Source organism: Hylobates moloch, unplaced genomic scaffold, assembly GCF_009828535.3.
Source record: "Hylobates moloch isolate HMO894 unplaced genomic scaffold, HMol_V3 SCAFFOLD_6, whole genome shotgun sequence".
In the NCBI taxonomy this organism is placed as follows: domain Eukaryota; kingdom Metazoa; phylum Chordata; class Mammalia; order Primates; family Hylobatidae; genus Hylobates; species Hylobates moloch.
This window is the reverse complement of record NW_026652281.1, coordinates 28,225,746-28,241,373: the sequence shown is the minus strand read 5'-3', so window position 1 is coordinate 28,241,373 and position 15,628 is coordinate 28,225,746. Positions and strand designations below refer to the sequence as shown.

Sequence of the window (15,628 nt, the reverse complement as noted above, 5' to 3'; positions counted from 1 at the left end):
TATTTCCATTCTCATGAACTTCCAGAATCTTCTCAGTTTTATAGAATAAAATTCAAACCTTTTAGCCTTCAATTCAGGGTCTTATAATCTGGGTCCAACAATTCTACTTTTGTAATACCTTATATGTAAGCAAGACCAAGCTATGTGTTTGTTCTCCTTGTCCTCTTTTTCTCTTCCTGTCCGCATGCTACGCTCTCTCTTAAGTGCTGATTGACTCACTGATCCTTTTGGCCTTTTTCCTTTACTCAACTGTCAAGCCTCCCTTCATCTTCCCTTTTCTGCTCTCCAGAAGGAATTCACTTCTAGCTCTTCTACAACCCATGGAATTTTATCTCTGCTGTAACCTTTTGCATTCTTAAGTTTATAGTTATGAGTATTTGCATACATCACTTATTTGCCATTTTAGAATGTATGCTCCTTGAGAGCAGAGTGCACCATTGAATACGCTTTATAGCTCAACAGCATGCTTCATAGTCTTCAATTGAGTAAATGGATGTATGTGCTGCAACGCCACTCTCTATCAGTTTTAAAAAGACATGCTTAATAATAAGCCTATTGCTCATTTCAGCCATAATGGGTGATTTTATGGTCCAGTAAGAGCCTTTTGTATCAAGACTTTAAAAATTTTCTTGCTATGTAGACAGTGGCTGTTCCATCAGTCCCAGCAAGATCAGAACCTCTGAAGAATCATAACCTTCCTTTGGTACACAAACTGTTGTCCATTAGCATCTTACTGCCTGTAATGGTGCTTACCAATCAGATTAAGAAATGTACTCCTAACCCTAGACAAGGATACCTTTTACTCCTTATTCCTAACAGTCTTCTTTGAATGTGTTTTTAAAAATTCACAAGTTTCCAAAATCAAAGTGTATTAAAAAGTATATAATGCAAAATCTCCTTGCCACTCTATTTGTCATGTGCCCAGTTGCCAGTACACTACTAAATAGATATTCCTGTGTTAGATTCTTGGGGATTTTCCTATAGAGCTTTTTAACGTAAATGTTATTATGTATGTTTAAGATATATAGCATGATGCTGTGGGATACATATAGATAGTAAAATGATTACTCTAATGCAACAAATTAAAATATCTATCATTTCATATATCTGCTCGATTGTGTATGTGTGTGGCAAGGGCAGCTAATATCTACTCATTTAGCAGAACTCCTAAATACAAGGCAACATTATTTATTTATTTATTTATTTTTATTTTTATTTTTTGAGATGGAGTTTTGCTGTTACACCCAGGCTGGAATGAAGTGGTGTGAACTTGGCTCACTGCAACCTCCACCCCCCAGGTTCAAGCGATTCTCCTGCCTCAGCCTCCCAAGTAACTGGGATTACAGGTGCACGGCACCATGCCCAGCTAATTTTTGTATTTTTAGTAGAGATGGGGTTTTGCCATGTTGGCCAGGCTGGTCTCGAACTCCTGACCTCAGGTGATCCACCTGCCTCCGCCTCCCAAAGTGCTAATATTACCAGCGTGAGCCACTGGCAAGATTATTAACTTGGGTGTGAGGCCCAGGGCGATATGATTAACTATAGTCCTCATGTTGTACATTGCTATCTAGACCTGTTCATCTTACTTGTCTGCTACTTTGTATTATTTGAGCTACATCTCCCCCATTTTCTCCCCAGGACTGCCTCCTGGTAACCACTGTTTTATTCTCTACTTTTAAGAAGATTTTTATGTACATAAAAGCAAATATAAATGAATGTTTTTCTCATGTTTTATACCAATCGTATCATACTCTACACATTTTATGTATTTGTGTTTTTTTTTCCTTTAAAATGTTTCTTCAAGATCTTCCTAGATCATATTGTGTCATATTCAATTGTATTAGTGTTTCATATTCAGTTCTGGGGATATAACATATTTAAAGAGTTACTAGTTGACAAATAATGAAGTTTGTTTCTAAACATTATTACAGCCTATACCACAATGAATAACTTTGTACATATATTATTTTCTGTGTATGGGAACTTACGTGTATAATACTTTCCTAGAATTGGTTGCTGAAAGTGTATATAATATTGGATAGATACCTTATAATCTTGGACAGATACTTCAATATTATCCTCCATTTAGATTGTACCAATTTGGACTTTTATCAGCAATGAATGAGAGTTTCTATTTCCACAGACCTGCCAGTCGTGTTTTAAAACTTTGATTTTTGCCAAGTTGATGCTGAAAAATAGTCACTTTAAAAAATATGAACTGTTTCATGAATTTGCACATCCTCTTTGTTCAGAGGCCCTACTAATCTCTGAATGGCATCAATTTTTGGTATATGTGTTGCTGAAGTAAGCACTCTTTACCTTTTATTTGCCTCTCTATGATTGTGAGATCAATGTGTTTTCAGGTAGTTGAGATATTTGCAGATTTTTAATTTCAAGGTGAATTTAATACAAATTTCTTTAATATTAATTTTGAATTTAATATGAGATTTTCTACTTTTTAAATTACCAACGTTTTGAAATTTTTTTATATTTCAGATCCAAACTATGATGTGACTTGCATATATTTTTTTCAGTTTATCGTTTGTCCTTAGCTGTTCAATATGATGACTTTTGCCATGTAAAAGTGTTTTGTTGTTTTGTTTTTTTTTTTATGAATTCTGAATTTTGAGTCCTAGAAAGGCCTTTTTGTACATTGAGATTATAAAACAATTCTCTTGTCTCCCAACCCCACACAGTCTCACCCTCTGTAGCTTTTGTGGACTCATTTCCTTACATGTAAATTTTTGAATCATTTGAAATTGATTCTGGTATGGATCTGACACTATTTTTGCACCAATACCATTTATTTAATGTCATTTTATCCATACTGGTATGAAGTGACTTTATAACATACTAGCTTTAGCATACTACCTTTAAATAAGTTTGAGGTCAATTTTTGAAAATTCTATTCATTTATATTGAATTCATTTTCATGTCCCAATACCACAATATCTTAATTACTGAGACTTAAAATATGTTTTGCTATTTAAGAGTGGTAATTACAAAATATTGCTCTTCTTTTTCATAAACTTTATGGCTCTTTTTACTTTTAAATTTTCCAGTATGCAATTTAAAGTCAGCAATGTATTTTAAGAAACAGTTAATTTTGTATCAAGAGCATATTAAATTTATAAATTAATGGGGAAAACTGATTTCTTTTTATGCTAAATCTTCCTATCAAACAACTCAGTAAGCTATTACCTCAAGCTGTCTTTTGTCAGCAGTATATTAAAATTTTACTAATTTTTTGTTAAGTTTATTGCTAAGTACTTTTCTTGCTTTTAGGAATTTTATTTTTCATTTTGTCATACTTTCTAACAAGTTGTATACATGAAATCATTTGCTTTAATTATAATAATTATTTTCTATGGCTTACTTGCCAAGTGCTCTTATTTATTGTAGTGATTTTTGTTAATTATACTTAATTTACCTCCAAAATAGCAATCCCCAGTCATATAATTTGCAAATAGATATGTAAAACCTATCTTCAAAGCTTATAACTCATTTTTCCTCTATACTCTAATTGTGTTGGTTATAAAATTATTAAATAACAATGATTGTGGACTTTCTTTTTGTTTTATCCTCTGCAACAGCTTAAATAGAATTGGGATTATCCGTTCTTTTGGGTTTTGTAGAAAATTCCTCTGAAAAAATAATCTTAAACTAGTAGTTTTTGGTGATAGGTACTTAACAAAACTTTTCATTTCTTTGATGTAAATTGGTCTTTTAAAATGCTGGTGTGTTTTTTTCAAAAACAGGTTTCTGTAAATTAGGTTTTTCTAGGAAATTGCTTAATTTTTTAGGTTTTACATAGCGGTAAGCACAGTTATTTCTTATGACTCTAAATTTTCTCATTTTGTATTTTGGGTTAACTAGCTACTTAATATTTCTGACTTTTGGTAATTATGGTTTCCTCTCTTTTTCCTAGATTTGTTTCATTAGCTCTATTTTACTGTTTTCTTTCTTTTCTTTTTTTTTTTTTTTGAGATGGAGTCTCTCTCTGTCGCCCAGGCTGGAGTGCAGTGGCGCGACCTCGGCTCACTGCAACCTCCACCTCCCGGGTTCACGCCATTCTCCTGCCTCAGCCTCCCGAGTAGCTGGGACTACAGGTGCCCGCCACTGCGCCCGGCTAATTTTTTTTAGTATTTTTAGTAGAGACGGAGTTTCACTGTGTTAGCCAGGATGGTCTCGATCTGCTGACCTCGTGATCCACCCGCCTCGGCTTCCCAAAGTGCTGGGATTACAGGCATGAGCCACCGCGCTCGGCCTATTTTACTGTTTTCTTCTGGTACTTCTTGGATTCCCTTGCCTTCTTCTAGTTTTTCTCTTATGTTTCTGGTCCTTGTTTATCAAATTTCTTTGCCAGTTTATTTTGGATATCTAAATTGTAAGTATTACAGGTTAAAGGTTTAACTAGCCTTCTTTCTCAACATTGTTCTTTTTCTGTATAGGCTGTCTCATTGATAACGTGGTTTAAATGTTTGTCCACATGCTGATGACTCCCTAAAATATATTACTCATTGAAATTCCACCTCTTAGTTATAGGCACACATTATTCCTTCAGTCATTCATAGACTAATAAAATTACATATATCTAAAACTTGGTTCTCTTCCTTCAGTGTTTCTTATCACAGTGAATGCCACCACCATCTGCCTAGTCTCAATCCCAGAATCCTAAAGGGATTCTCTCATACGTTTGTTCTCTTATTGTCTATTCCCTCTAAATTAATGGATCCCTTTAATTTTCCCACTTAAGTGTCTCTTTAACATATCTTCTCTCTTTACTGTTATGACCCTATTCTAAGCCACCATCATCTTTTGCCTACTAGGGGGATGGCCTCCTGCCCAGTCTCATTATATCCACTCTTGTTTCTTCCCAATTCTTTCTTCATATTACAGCCAGGTTAATTCCATAATCCCTCTCTCTTGCTTAAGTTCACTCATAACTTGTTATTATTGTTCAGGGAAAACATTAGAAATATTTATATGGTTTTCAAGGTTCTGAATGGTGTAGGCCCTAGACACCAGTCTCAGCTCGAGCCACTCTACCCTTTGCTTTCTCCAGTCCAGACAAACCAGTTGTTTTTTCATTTTCCAAATGTATTCTTCTTCTTGTATCATCTTGTGATATTTGCACATTTGCAATCACTGTTTCTTAAGAAATTCATTCTATTCCATTTATTACTAATTCATTATCTTTAGACTTGGTCTTCAAGATATGTTTCTCAGATTTTTTTTCTCCTTTTTTATTTTTAGTTTTTGTGGGCACATTGTAGGTGTATATCTCAGATAAGATTCCTCATATTCATCTTTTCTAGATCCTTTGGGTAGCTCTCTTTCCTCCATATACCAGTTGACTTTTCAAGTACATAACAAATTACATAATTATTTGTTTAGTGCTGATTTTTCATACAACATGTAGCCTCAGCATGGATATGTCTTTGGCACATGACTTAATTTCCAGTAACTAGTAAGATGGCTATCCACTAAAGAGTTCAAAACATTGAAAGAAAAAATGTTATCAAGAAAAAAATAATAAGTTTAGAAAATATATTATTCTTTTCTAAAAATTGAAACAACATCTGTATTAGCATGATATTAATAATCAAGCAGGACAAATAGTTCAAAAGAGAATTATAAATTTAACATTTCGTCTTGGCAAAGAAATAAATGATTAGTTAATGATCAGTATTGTTGTAATTGTTTAACCATCTAGAATCATAAACACTGTGAGATGCCCAGGTTATACCAAACTCTACATGAATATATACGCAAATTTATATGTAAAGATTTATATGTAAAATGATATAATTTATTAAATTATGGGAAGTAAATATGCATAAATATACAATCTTGGTCTGAATATAATCTATAAAATTTGAGGGCAAAGGCATATATGACACAAGAAATGAATGGTGATTGAAACCAAATAAAAAATGAAATATTGGCCAGGCACAGTGGCTCACGCATGTAATCCCAGCACTTTGGGAGGCCGAGGCAGGTGGATCACCTGAGGTCAGGAGTTTGAGACTAGTCTGGCCAATATGGTGAAACCCCATCTCTACTAAAAACACAAAAAATTAGCTGGGCATGATGGTGTGCGCCTATAATCCCAGCTACTTGGGAGGCTGAGGCAGGGGAATTGCTTGAACCAGGGAGGTGGAGGTTGCAGTGACCTGAGATGGTGCCGCTACACTCCAGTCTGGGTGACAGAGCAAGACTCCATCTCAAAAAAAAAAAAAAAAAAGATTGTTAGTAGAAAAAAATTCATAAAAAGAAGTATTCACAACAGGAGGGTAAAAGTTGTTTAATATATGTGATGGAAAATAAGTTATTGTCCTTATATGTTAAATAAAGTCTTTGTGATTATTTAAGAGGTAATCACCAAGAAAATGACAAATGTCTAAGTTAAAGAAAAAAATAATGATTTTAAACAGGCAATTCATACAATATTAAATGCTGAATTACATGGTAATTTCAACTGCTTTAATAGCCATGGGAATGAAAATAGAAATGGTATATTATTTAATTAGGATGGCAATGATTAAAAGAATGATAATATAAGAAATAAATTAAAGAATATATTAACATAATTAAGGAATGATCAGAAGAACTAGCTAACAAGGAAAAAACAGACATTGTTACACAAAGCTGGCAATATTATAAATTGAAACAACCTTCACAGAGGACAAACTGGCATTATGAGTCAAAAATGTTTAGAATGGTCACGCTCACTTATTCCTCTCTGAAAAACAACCTAAGAAAATATTCAGTTGAACACAAATGGACGTGTCTTACTTGTTATTTAGTGTCCTATTTGCAAAAGTAAAGAGGACTTTATGGCGTAATTATTTATATTATCCATGTTTACAGATACACCTAAATTTCTTCCCCTTGCTATTAAAAATTTTGTTTTTTATTCACTGTGATTTTTTCTGTAAGTCCTTACATATTTAGAAACACATCCTGAAACGAGACAAAATACTAATACACATACACACACACACAAATGCACACACCATTGCTATTTGTAGTTGCAGCTTTTAACAGAGTGCTTAATGTGTAGAAACCATTCCATAATTTCTAGTTAAATCAAACTGAAGTGAATACTGTATCATAGGAATTATAGGAGCAGAACATGTATTACCCACTTGTCAAGGATGTTTGCCTTCTTGTGAAATAAAATAAATCTTTCAGGTTTTTCCAAAGCTCATCTCTAGAAGCTAAGTTATGGTATGGTTACTTGATTTTGAGTTGCTCTCACATTTTATATATAGATTTCCTTCATTTCACAGAAACACCATCTCTATTACAGGATTTGGGTAGAGCTGGTAGAGCTGCTGTTTACCCTAGTAAGTGCCCTAGAAAGTCAATTGTTGAAGGCCGAAAGAGTGAGGGTTGTAACTCAGTATACTACTGGAGGCTATATGAGTAAATTGCAAACTGTTCTCATGACAGCAGGGTGTTGGCAAACTGACAAACTGTCTGCCACCCAGAAGGAATGCTGAGGGCAGTCATGACCCAGGCACAAGTGTTTCTTGTGATCAGGCAAATCTGAAGCCTGTTAGCAATAACGTGAACCTGTCATCAATCAAGCAGCTGACCAATCATTACCTCCTCCTCCCTGCTCTTGTTACCCCATAAATACGAAGGGCTGTGGAAGCTCTGGATGGCCTTTACTCACTAGAAGCGGGGAGCTCTCTTCTTCCCCTGGCCCCTTCCTTTAAAACAGTTTCTTTTGTCTTAAGTTTTCATTTCTACTGTTTGTTCCTTTGTTCAGTCTCATAAGTAGTCTCAAGCAATAACAATAGTAACTGCTGTAATGATGGTCTCAAGGAGTAACAATAGTAACCGCTGTGATGATGGTCTCAAGCAGTAACAATAGTAACCGCTGTGATGATGGTCTCAAGCAGTAACAGTAGCAACTGCTGTAATGATGGCCTCAAGGAGTAGCAGTAGCAGTCTGCCACAGTCAATTCTACTTTATCTACAAGTTACCAGCACACAGGTACCTTTTTTTTGCAAAGGCAAATATACAGTAAGTTGCCAGCCAGCGAAGTCTTCATCTTACTTATCTCATCACTATATCTAAAACTTTAATTTTCAGCTAAGCAAGTCCAGAATTAAACTCCTTATTACTACTATTAAGCATTAACTTAATTGGTGATGATTATTTTGGTACATTTTTCAAAGTAAGATACTCAAATGGCTGTGACATGACAATCTGGAAATTCAAGGCTAAAAGAATATTTGATTTAATTTGTAGAAAGTATAATTTTTGAGATGAATTAACAAATACTAATAAATACAAAGTTAACATAAAATTAGTGTTATGCAGAGTTGTAATAATAAGGGAAGTGTTTTGATTTGGTAACAGGTTGGGTTTTAAATAAATACAATGTTTCATTACTTTATTTGAAACAAATGATTGTAAAGCATACAATTTGATAATTGGATACACATTTTCTTGGCAGGAAGATATTGCAAGTACATGTAATTGAACATTAAAATCAAGGATATTACTACTGTGTAGACCTAGAAGTGTTTGTTCATCAGAAATTAAAGATTTTGCAAATAACTTGCTCTGGTCATACTATTTTTTTTTTTTTTTTTTTTTTTTTTTTTTGTGGCGGAGTTTTGCTCTTGTTGCCCAGGCTGGAGTGCAATGGCGTGATCTTGGCTCACTGCAACCTCTGCCTCCTGGGTTCAAGTGATTCTCCTGCCTCACCCTCCCAAGTAGCTGGGATTACAGGCCTGCCCTACCATGCGCAGCTAATTTTGTGTTTTTAATAGAGATGAGGTTTCTCCATGTTGGTCAGGCTGGTTTCGAACTCTGGACCTCAGGTGATCTGACCGCTATGGCCTCTCAGAGTGCTGGGATTACAGGTATAAGCCACCATGCCTGGCCTGTGGTCATACTATTAATGAAACAATAAATATCCTGATGTCATAAAGCCAAATCACTGTGATATAATAAAGACCTCAGATTAAACAATATTCTTTTTTTTTAAATTATACTTTAAGTTTTAGGGTACATGTGCACAACATGCAGGTTAGTTACATATGTGTACATGTGCCATGTTGGTGTGCTGCACCCATCAACTCGTCATTTAACATTAGGTATATTTCCTAATGCTCTCTCTCCCCCCTCCCCCCACCCTACAACAGGCCCTGGTGTGTGATGTTCCCCTTCCTGTGTCCATGTGTTCTCATTGTTCAATTCCCACCTTGGAGTGAGAACATGCAGTGTTTGGTTTATCGTCCTTGCGATAGTTTGCTGAGAATGATGGTTTCAAGCTTCATCCATGTCCCTACAAAAGACATGAACTCATCCTTTTTATGGCCGCATAGTATTCCATTGTGTATATGTGCCACATTTTCTTAATCCATTCTGTCATTGTTGGACGTATGGTTTGGTTCCAAGTCTTTGCTATTGTGAATAGTGCCACAATAAACATACGTGTGCATGTGTCTTTATAGCAACATGTTTTATAATCCTTTGGGTATATACCCAGTAATGCGATTGCTGGGTCAAATGGTATTTCTAGTTCAAGATCCCTGAGAAATCGCCACACTGACTTCCACAATGGTTGAACTAGTTTACAGTCCCACCAACTGTGTAAAAGTGTTCCTATTTCTCCACATCCTCTCCAGCACCTGTTGTTTCCTGACTTTTTAATGATGGCCATTCTAACTGGTGTGAGATGGTATCTCATTGTGGTTTTGATTTGCATTTCTCTGATGGCCAGTGATGATGAGCATTTTTTTATGTGTCTGTTGGCTGCATAAATGTCTTCTTTTGAGAAGTGTCTATTCATATCCTTTGCCCACTTTTTGATGGGGCTGTTCGTTTTTTTTTTTTCTTGTAGATTTGTTGGAGTTTATTGTAGATTCTGGATATTAGCCCTTTGTCAGATGAGTAGATTGCAAAAATTTTCTCCCATTCTGTAGGTTGCCTGTTCGCTCTAATAAAGGCTATTCTTACAGTCTCTGTAAACACAGGGATTTTCACACCTTGGTTTGAGTACCTTTTACAATAACTTTTAAAATGGTTATGGATCATTTGTGATTACAATTACCTAGTGAATTAGTCTGTCAATATTTGACAACTCCTAAGATAAATCTAAAATTTCATAAGTTGATTCTAAAATTCACCTGTAAGATTAAATGACTAAGAAAAGCCAAGATAACTTCAAAGAATAGTGATGGGAAGTTTATTTTAAAACTATTTTTTACGTTTATTTTTTATTTACAATAAATAATTGCTAATAAATTTTTTAAATTTATTTTTTATTGACAAAAAATAATTGTACATATGTATGTACATATGTAATATTTTGATATATGCATACAATGTGTAATGATTAAGTCATGGTATTTGGGATATGCATTACCTCAAACATTTTTCGTTTCTTTGTGTTGAGAACATCTCAAATCTTCTCTTCTAGCTACTGTGTAATATACAATAAATCATTGCTAACTATAGCACCCCGCTGTGCTATTAAACACTAGAACTTATTTATTATCTCTAACTATATATGTGTACCCAATAACCAGCCTCTCTTCACCACCTCATGCTCTTCCCAGCCTCTGCTAACCACCATTCTACTCTCCAACTCCTTGAAATCAACTTTTTTAGCTCCCACATATGAGTAACAACACATAATAATTGTCTTTCTTGTTTATTTCACTTCACATAATGACCTGCGGTTCCATCCATCCTGCTGCAAATAACAGGAATTTATTCTTTTTGGATGGCTGAATAGTATTCAGTTGTGTATATATACCACGTTTCCTTCATCCATTGATGAACACTTAGGTTGATTCCATATCCTAATTGTTAGGTTAGGAATAGTGCCATAATAAACATGGGAGTGCAGATGTCTTTTTCATATATTGATTTCCTTGTTTTTAATTTTTGGATACATGCCCAGCAGAAATTGCTGGATCACATGATAGATCTATTTTAATTTTTTGAGGAGCCTCTGTACTGTTTTCCACAGTGGTTGTACTAATGTACATTTCCACCAACGGTGTGCTGGCATTCCCCTTTTTCTGCATCCTTGCCAGCATGTTATTTTTTGTCCTTTTGATAATAGCTATTTTAACTAGGGTGAAATGATTTTGCATTGTGGTTTTTATTTGCATTTTTCTAATGACTAGTGATATGGAGCATTTTTTCATATGCCTGTTAGTGATTTGTATGTTGTCTTTTGAGAAATGTCTGTTCGGGACGTTTGCCTATTTTTTTTAAATTTATTAATTTATTTTGTTTTTGAGACAGGGTCTTACTCTGTCACCCAAGCTGGAATGCAGTGGCACCATCTCAGCTGACTACAACCTTCACCTCCCGGGCTCCCCACCTCAGCCTCCACAGTAGCTGGATTATAAGTGTGCACCCACACGCACAGTTAATTTTTGTACTTTTTGTAGAGACTGGGTTTCGTCATGTTGTCCAGGCTGTTCTTGAACTCCTGACCTCAAGCGATCCACCCACCTCAGCCTCCCAAAGTGCTGGGATTACAGCATGAGCCATGGAGCCCAGCCATTTGCCCATTTTTAAACTGAATTGTTTTTTGCTATTAAGTTGTTTGAGTTTCTTATATATTCTGGTTATTAGTTCCGTGTTGGCTGCATTAATTTGAAAATATTCTTTTCTAGTATGTAGGCATGTCATGTTCGTGGATTGGAAGAATTAATGTTGTGAAAATGACCATATCACCAAAAGAAATCTACAGGTTCAATGTAATCCCTATCAAAATAACAATGATGTTCTTCACAAAAATAGAAAAACAGAATCCTAAAATTTATGTAGAACCACAGAAGACTCCAAATAGCCAAATAAATCTTAAGCAAAAACAACAACAACAACAACAAAACAAAGCTGGATGCATTACACTGCCTGCCTTCAAAAATATAAGGCTATCAACACAGCATTGTACTATTTTAATAACAGACATATGTTCAAATGGAGCAGGTCAGAGAGCCTAGAGATAAATCCTATATTTCCAACTAACTGATTTTCCACAAAGGTACCAAGAACATTGATTGGGAAAAGGACAGTCTCTTCGATAAATGGTGTTGGGAAAACTGGATATCTGCAAGCAGAAAAAATGAAACTATATCCCTATCTCTCACCATATATAAAAGTCAAATCAAAATTGTTTAAAGACTTACAAATGTAAGACCTGAACCTGTGAAACTACTCGAAGAAAACATTAGGGAAATGCTTCAGAACATTACTCTGGGCAAAGATTTTGGGGCAAGATCTTAAAAACACAGGCAACAAAAGCAAAATAGACAAATTAGATAACATCACGCTAAAACGCTTATGCACAGCAAGGAAAACAATTAACATAGTGAAGAGACAGTATACAGAATGAGAGAAAATATTTCAAAATCATATTAATTAAAAGTGTGTTGTTAGTGCTGAAAAAGACAATAGTTAGACCAATAGAGCAGGAGACAGCACAGAAAGAGTCCTGAGCACAAATGGGGAATCATCTATGACAGAGGCAGCATCTGGAGAAAAAAATATGAACTATTCAATGAATGTTAACAAGACAAGAGACTATTCATAGGAGGGAAAATTATCAGATTCCCATTATAGTCATGCAGAAAAATAAATCCTCAATGGATTAAAGACCTAAATGTGCAAAGCAAAATTATAAAGACCTATGAAGAAAATAACAAGCATATGTTTATACCTTAGGATTCGTAAGGATTTCTTGCAAAGTTACAAGATATAAAAAATTATCAATAGAGTTGATAACAATAAAATTCATAAACTATAAAAAAAGTTAAATTACAAACTAAACCAGAAGTTATTTGCACTGCATTGTCTGGCAAAGGATTATATCTAGAAGATATAAGGATATTGTACAAATCACTAAGTAAAACAATTTAACGGGTAAAATTATCCAAGAATGTAAATAAAGGCTAATAAACATAAGGAAATATTCTGAAATATTCTTTCTTGAATAAAAGAACTGCCATTCTCATTATATTATTATATCCTTCTTATTAGATTATGTTATCAAACATTTTAAAATCTGACAATTCGAATTTTTTTGTGGATGTAGGACACAGTGTATATTTCTGGTGGTAGTGTAAATTGGTACTGCTTTGCATAATGAAAGTGGAAATACCTAGTAAAATCAAAGATGCACCACACACACACGCACACACACACACAAACCATAATGTTCACCTCTAGATAGATTTTCTATAAACCAGAGGAAACCTATCATATCTGTAATAGGATATATACAAGAAAATCTGCTGAAGGTTTTCATAATAGAAAAATATTGAAATTATTGTTACTGCCTATATACAGAAGAGGATTAAAAATCTAAGATATTAGGCAATGCTATTCATTCAGGACAGGCACAGGAAAAGATTTCATGATGAAGACGCCAAAAGCAATTGCCACAAAAGCAAAACATTGACAAATGGGAACTAATTAAACTAAAGAGCTTCTGCACAGCAAAAGAAACTATTAACTGAGGAAACAGAAAATCTACAGAATGGGAGAAAGTTTTTGCCAACTGTGCATCTGACAGAGGTCTAATATCCAGCATCTAAAGGAACTTGAACAAATTTATAAGAAAAAAAAACCTGGACAAGTACATGAGCAGACACTTTTCAAAAAAAGTGGCATACATGCAGCCAAAAATCATATGACAAAAACTCAGTATCACTGATGATTACAGAAATGCCAATCAAAACCACAATGAGATACCATCTCACACCAGTAAGAATGGCTATTATTAAAAAGTCAAAATATAACAGATGCTGGCAAGGTTGTAGAGAAAAAAAGCCCTTATACACTGTTGGTGGATGCATAAATTCATTTAGCCATTAAGGAAGACAGTGTGGTGATTCCTCCAAGGCCTAAAGACAGAAATACTATATGACCCAGCAGTCCCATTACTGGGTATAAACCCAAAGGAATGTAAATCATTCTATTATAAAGACACATGCATGTGTATGTTCACTGCAGCACTATTCACAATAGCAAAAACATGAAATCATCCTAAATGCCCATCAGTGATAGACTGGAGAGGAAAATGTGGTAAATATAAACCATGGAATGCTATGCAGCCATAAAAAGAACAAGATCATGTCCTTTGCCAAGAGGTGGAAAAAGTTGGAGGCCAATATCCTTAGAGAACTAACACAGGAACAGAAAACCAAAAACTGCATGTTCTTACTTATAAGTGGGTGCTAAATGATGAGAACACATGGACACATAGAGGGGAACAACACACACTGGGACCTATTGGAGAGTGGAAGATGGGAGGAGGGAGAGGATCAGGAGAAAAATTAATGCGTACTAGGCTTAATACCTGGGTGATGAAATAATCAGTACAACAAACCCCTATGACTCACGTTTACCTATGTAACAACCTGCACATGTACCCCTGAACTTAAAATAAAAATTAAAAAAATAATCTAAGGTATATCACTATGTTGGAAAGCTACTTAGTAGTGAATTAATGAAATAGAACCACATGAATCCATGCAGATAGATCTGAAAAAAAATACTAAATGTATAAAAAAGCAAGCTGTGGAAGTATGCCACCTGTTATGGTAAATACTAAAAGCATCCAAATCAATATCATGTATTGATGAAAACTGTAGAACACCATCCTCACTCCAGTGATTTTACTGTGCTGGCTCACAATTTAGAAAGGGAGGTCCAAGTTATCTAATATTAGCAACTGCAATGTCTTCAATCAAAATATGTGCATCTTTGGTCAATACCTGAGTGACAAAAGAGAGAGAAGTGATTTTCTGTTGCCTGCTTTCTCTCTCTTCTTTTGTAATTTTGTTTAGAATGGCGTTCTAGTTGGCCATGAGAAGTACAGAGCAAGCCACCTGAAAGGTAATCTCTCAGCAGGAATGTTCACTGCTTAGTCTAGCAGTTTCCTTTGAGCTACTCTGTGTGAAGACACTTTCCTGACTGCACTTTGGTGATGCTGCTGGTAGAGTGGCAGAGCTACAAGTACTTTTTGAGAGTAAAAGGGATGACACTGTGGCCTCTAGATCAGTTAGAGGGCTGCCATATGACACAGGGTATTACCACTGTGGAAAACTGTACATGTTTATTTACCTTTTTTTTTCCTGGTAAAAATCTTTAGAGCACTGGGTCCCTGCCCCAAATCTGACTCCATGTTAGGAACCAGCTGCAACAATGGTCCCACTTTGCTAAGGGGAGGACTGATACTCAGAGTGACCCAAGACCTCCATGTCAGGAACTAAAACATTTAAATACTTTCATTTTGACTGCTGTACTCTGACCTTCACATGGACCAGCAAACAAAAAGTTAATGCACTTCTTCAAGATGTATGTTTTTATTGGTATTTGAGCTTTTCAAAATTCTAAATATTTTATTATCACCTTGGCTTGGAGACCAGTTATATAAATAAAAGTTTAGAGGGATGATTTTTATGCTTTTCTGCCACACACACACACACACGCACACACACACACACACAGATTTACATAACAAAATTAATGTGGAGCAGATTAACATATAGAGTATGTTGTGCATTATTTATATTAAAGGATGTCTTTGGGATGAGCGCCTATGATTGTGAGGTAAAGGGAGCTGGATTTGGCAGA

General features: G+C 35.0%; 1 non-coding gene across 1 annotated transcript; it reads right to left on the bottom strand.

The window, feature by feature from the left end:
• Window positions 1–2,207: 2,207 nt before the first annotated feature.
• On the bottom strand, window positions 2,208–2,312 carry LOC116472048 (U6 spliceosomal RNA). Its single transcript, XR_004248961.1, has one exon. It is a non-coding gene; the product is annotated as a U6 spliceosomal RNA (small nuclear RNA).
• Window positions 2,313–15,628: the final 13,316 nt, after the last annotated feature.